We start from the raw sequence: 6,000 nt of genomic DNA, 5'->3' as shown, positions 1-6,000 counted from the left end.
CAACTTGAATTAGACAAGCCTTCCTGGAAGCAGTTGACAGTTAACAACACAAACAGAAAAATGCTGGAAAATCTCAGCAGTGACAAAGGATCATCCAGACTCTCAACATTGGCTCTATTCTCTCGCCACAGATACTGTCAGACCTGCTGAGATTTTCCAGTATTTTTCTGTTTTTGTTTCAGATTGCAGCATCTGCAGTATTTTGCCTTTATCTAGGTGACAATTAATATGCATTAAGGTCTATACAAATACACTCACCTGCCCTTCGGGGGTCCTGTCCGCATACATCATTTTTCAAATAGTCCAACATACTCCAAGGGTTACCTTAGGTAGTGGTGTACCTGGATGATATCTTGGTCACAGATTTTGAAATGCGAACACCTAGCAAACCTGGAAGAGGTCTTGTGGCGATTTTCAGAGGTTAAGGTATGCCTGAAAAGGGAAACATGCATCTTCCAAGCAAGTACCATGACTTATTTTGGCTATTCGGTGGATGCCTTCATTTGGTGGAGGACATGATGAAGGCCATTGTAGAGACGCCAACCAAGGAACCCCACAGAATTGAAATCCTTCCTTGGGTTAATGAATTGTTACGGGAAATTTATTCTGAATTTGGCTTCCTTATTGGCCCACTTGCATATCCGACTATAGAAAAATCAAAGGTGTGGTCTTGGAGGGGCACCGCAGCTGGAGGCTTTCACAGCATTAAACAGCAACTTCAGTCCTCTAATTTATTGGCCCATTTTGATCCCATAAATGACCTCATCGTGACATGCGATGCCTCCCCTTACAGGGTTTTGTTGGTACTGGCCACACCGCTGGAAAGATGGAACAGAGAAGCCTATTGCGTACACATCCAGGACCCTCTCAGATTCTGAACAAAGGTATTCACAAATCAAAAAAGAGGGATTGGCAGTTGACTTCAGCATTAAAATATTCCATCAATATACATCTACAGTAGACACTTCATCATAGTAACTGATCATAAACCATTGCTGGGAGCTTTTAAAGAAGCCAAGACAATACCTCCCATTGCCTCCGCCCAGATACAGCATTAAACCTTGTTACTGGCATCTTATCAATACCTCCTAGAGCACCACCCGGGACCCGGATAGCTAACGCCGATATATTGAGCCATCTGCCGTTGCCCACAAATCCAGCTACATTACCAGCTGATGACCCTCAATTTTTTGGACACCCTGTTGGTGTCTGCAAGGCAAATCAAGGCCTGGACGCAAAAGGATCCAGTCCTATCTAAATTTAATTATATGATATTACATGGGGGGATTCAGAGAACAGCCCTCAAATGAAATGAAACCCTAACTGATGAGTAAAGACAAGCTCACTGTTGAGGATGGTATCATCCTCTGAGGGTCCTGTGTAGTTGTCCCTTGCCCAGGGCGAAGTCCAATACTTATGGAATTACAACATGGCCACCCTTGGATTTAAAAAATGAAAATGCGAGCCAGGAGCTACATATGATGGCCTGGTCTTAATGCAGACATTACTGACTTGGTCAGACAGTGAAAGTTGTGCCAGGAGGCAAGGTGGTACAGTCGGTGTCACAGTGGTTAGCACTGCTGCTTCACAGCGCCAGGACCCAGGTTCGATTCCGGCCTCGGGTGACTGTGTGGAGTTTGCACATTCTCCCCATGTCTGTGTGGGTTTCCTCTGGGTGCTCTGGTTTCCTCCCACAGTCCAAAGATATGCAGATTAGGTGGATTGGTCATACTAAATTGCCTCTTAGTGTCAGGGGATGAGCAGGGTAAATATGTGGGGTCATGGGGATCAGGCCTGGGATTGTTGTCAGTGCAGGCTCGATGGGCTGAATGCCCTCCTTCTGCACTGTAGGGATTCTATGAGAACCGAAGACTCCTGCCCCTCAGCCTCCCTACATCTGTGGGAGTGGCCTGGTAGGCCCTGAATGCGAGTGCATGTGGACTTCAATGGGCCTTTTATGGGTTCCATGTTCTTAATTATGGTTGATGCACACTCCAAATGGTTGGATGTACGTGCATGAGCTTCACCACTTCCTCTGTTATCTTTGAGAAACCACAACAAAGTTTCTGTATGCACATTGTACTTGAAGTCCTGGTTCTGACAATGGAACTGCCTTTGCTAGCACTGAGTTTCAGACCTTCATGCTTTACAATGGAATCAAACAATTAGGACAGCTCCTATCACCTGTCATCGAATGGGTTGGCTGAACAGGTAGCGCAGACTTTGAAGCTCAACATGAAAAATTAACCTGCAGCATCCACAGAGATCACACTGGCGCGATTTTTGTTCAACTATCGGACTACCCCTCACACAACACCACAAATCACTCCAGCAGAATTTTTAATAGGACAGAGGTTTCGGACAAGACTAAGCCTACTGTTCCCAAACCTGGTGGGGAGGATGAAGTCCTAACAAGAGAATGAGAAGAACCATGATTCTGCAAGAACAGAAAAAATATTCAAAACCGGTGACCTGGTCCACTGGAGGAATGTTGGAGATGGTCTCAGTTGGTCATAATGGGAAAAATGGGGCCTGTTTCTTATAAGATTCAAGTGCAAGGCAAAGTTGTGAGGAAACTCCCGGACCATCTCAGGAGTAGGGAGCCCGTGCCAGTACATGCCTCACTACCAGCCATGGGTTGGCCACAGCCAGCATCAAGCCATGATTAGAAGTCGACCCTACATCTGTCCCTCTGGGTGATGAAGACACAGATTCTGAAATGGAAGCAGAAGAGATTGGCACCCCAACTGAAGCACGACCTCAAGAAGAACCAGCAAGACTGGCTTTACGGCGCTCACTTCGGAAGTGAAGGTCTCTGATCGCCAAGCGACGGAAAGGGCCTACCTATGGCCGGGGTGCTGGGGAAGAAACAGACGTAAGGGGGAGGGACATTATGATGGCCACAGGGAATCACCAATAGATCTTCATGTGGGCCCCGCATCATTGAGTACGAACTCCCCTATTAAACTGGCCCAATAGGGAAGGATGAGGAAGGGGGTTTAAAACCAGCTGGCTCCACTCAAGCTGGTAGTTGAAGGACTCTGAGGCTTCACCTGTACATTCTAGTTTACTTTATGCACATTGTGAATAAAGGGTGTTGATGATGGAAAACTGTCCTTGGCGAGAAGAAAGCCAATTTTCTATTCAGTATTCCATCCTTCTTGATTAAGATACAAGAAAAAAATAGGAATGGTTTACTGAACCTGCTCCTTCATTACTAAGAGCATAGTTGAATGTGTACATCAACAGGAATGGCTTGACAAACTGAATCTTTGTCTCTTGAAGAAAGAAGGCCAAGGGTGACCTATTGGAGGGTTTTAAAATTATGAAAGGTTTTGATAGAGTGGATGCATAACTGTAGGCCATTTGCTGGTAAGATGGATACAAAACTGGCTTGGGCATAGAAAGCAGAGAGTAGTAATGGAAGGGTACATTTCTAATTGGAGGTCTGCGACAAGCGGTATTCCACAAGGCTCAGTGCTGGGGCCTCTGTTGTTTGTAATATATATATATATATATATATATATAAATATAAATGATTAGAAGGAAAATGTAAGTGGTCTGATTAGTAAATTTGCAGATAATACAAAAATTAGGGGAGTAGTAGATAGTGAGGAGGATTGTCAGAGGATAGAGCAGGATATAAATCGGCTGTAGACCAGGGCCGAAAGATGGCAGATGGAACTTAACCCGGACAAATGTGAAGTGTAGCGGTTTGGAAGGTCTACTGCAGGAGGAAAGTATACAGTAAATGTTACAGCCCTTAGAAATATTAGCATACAGAGGGATCTAGGCGTGCTGATCCACAGTTCCCTGAATGTGGCAACTCAGGTGGACAAGGTGGTCAAGAAGGCATATGGCATGCTGGCCTTCATCAGTCAGGGCATTGAGTACAGGAATTGGAAAATCATGTTGCAGCTGTATAAGACTTTGGTTAGGCTGCATTTGATTGCCACACTACTGGAAGGATGTTGATGCATTGGAAAGGGTGCAGAAGAGACTTACCAGGATGTTGCCTGGTTTGGAAAATATGAACTATGAAGAAAGGTTGAACAAACTTGGATTGTTCTCATTGAAGCGTTGGAGGATGAGGGGGGACCTGATAGAGGTTTACAAGATTATGATAGGCTTGGACAGAGTGGATAGTCAGAGGGTCGAAGGGTCAATTACTCGGGGGCATAGATTGAAAGTGAGAGGGGAAAAATTTAAAAGTGATGTAAGGGGCACTTTATTTGCACAGAGGGTGGTGAATGCCTGGAACACGCTGCTGGAGGAGGTGGTGGAAGCAGATTCTATAACAACGTTCAAGAGGCATCTGGATAGATGCATGAATAAGCAGGGAATAGAGGGATATGGACTGCGTAGAGGCAAGAAAATATTAGAGGCATCAGTGTCGGCCCAGACTTGGTGGGCTGAAGGGCCTGTTCCTGTGTTGCACTGTTCTTTGTTCTAATATAAGAGAGCTACTAAGAAATTCAATAGGAAATTCAGAGGAATTTATTTACCCAAAGAGTGAGAGCATGTGGAACTCGGTATCATGTAATACAAATGCCTATCTAAATAAGCATGAGAAGGAGATGAAAAATTAGGATGATAGTTTTAGATGAGAGGAGGCTTGAGTGGAGCATAAATGCTGGCATGAACCAGGTGCACCGAATGGCCTGTTTCTGTGCTGTATATCCTATACAGCCCAAGTAAACACTCATATTTCCAACCAATTCCCATATCTCCTGATTCCCTTAGTCTGGAATCTCAGTCTGGAACATATTTATCAACTGAGCATCCACAATCTCTTCGAGAATTCCAAAGTTTTATAACTCTCTGAGTGAAGAAATTTCTCATGTCAGTCCTAAATGGCTCCCCCTTAACCTGAGACAGCGCTACCTCAGTTCTAGACTCTCCATTTTGGACAAATAGCCTCTCCGAATAAAAGTGTGGAGGCATGGCCTAGTGGTATTATCGCTAGACTATTAATCCAGAAACTCAGCTAATTTTCTGGGGACCCAGGTTCGAATCCTGCCACGGCAGATAGTGGAATTTGAATTCAATTCAAAATATCTGGAATTAAGAATCTACTGATGACCATTGTTGAAAAAACCATCTGCTTCACTAACGTTCTTTAGGGAAGGAAATCTGCCATCCTCATCTGGTCTGGTCTACATGTGACTCCAGGGCCACAGCAATGTGGTTGACTCTCAACTGCCCTCTGAACAAGGCCAACTAGGGATGGGCAAACAATGCTGGCCAGCCAGCAACAACCACATCCCATAAGTGAATAAAAAAAGCATAAAACAGCCCTCTCAGGAATCAATCCAGTGACATTCATTTATCCCCTCTCAGGCAATTGTATCATTCCTTAGGAAAGGAGACCAAATCTATACACAGGACTCCAGTGTGGTCTCACTACAGTCCTGTACAATTGCAACATAACTTCCTTACTCTTCTATTCTGGTTGGGATTGACTGGTTTATACCGGAGAATACCAATTCTGAAATGTTATTAGAGCTGTGATTAAGTTTTCATAAATTCAGAGATCAACATGGTAGCTTATTGTGGTCAGCAAGCTGAAGAACTGGAGATTTTCACACATAGATGTTATAATTCAGGTCAGAAACTCGAAAGTGTTTCATGAAGTCTGCCTGGATCATAAGTTTTGCACTTTGAATTTGGCTAGGGTAAGCATGATATGTTTCACTTCAGGTGTGATTCAAATGACCCACTAGGAAGCTTTATCAAACAAAGTTTATTTAAGAATATAGTTAACATGTATAGAAAGAAAATTAGCAATAGCTTTTATCAATTACAAACAAAAAGAGAACAACTGCAATGATGTATAAACCTTAACAAATATATCTAAAATCAAACAAAACTCCCCAGAGACAAAACCCTTTTCACATGTTTAACACAGCAAGGACCAATGCTCATGTGATGTTGGAACTGAGACTTTTGGTTGGAGAATTTGAAACCCTGACTTTTCAACCTTGTAACTTCAAGCAGCCC

Source organism: Mustelus asterias, chromosome 12 (assembly GCF_964213995.1).
Source record: "Mustelus asterias chromosome 12, sMusAst1.hap1.1, whole genome shotgun sequence".
NCBI classification, from domain to species: domain Eukaryota; kingdom Metazoa; phylum Chordata; class Chondrichthyes; order Carcharhiniformes; family Triakidae; genus Mustelus; species Mustelus asterias.
The sequence above is the reverse complement of the archived record's forward strand: the minus strand, read 5'-3'. Positions refer to the sequence as shown.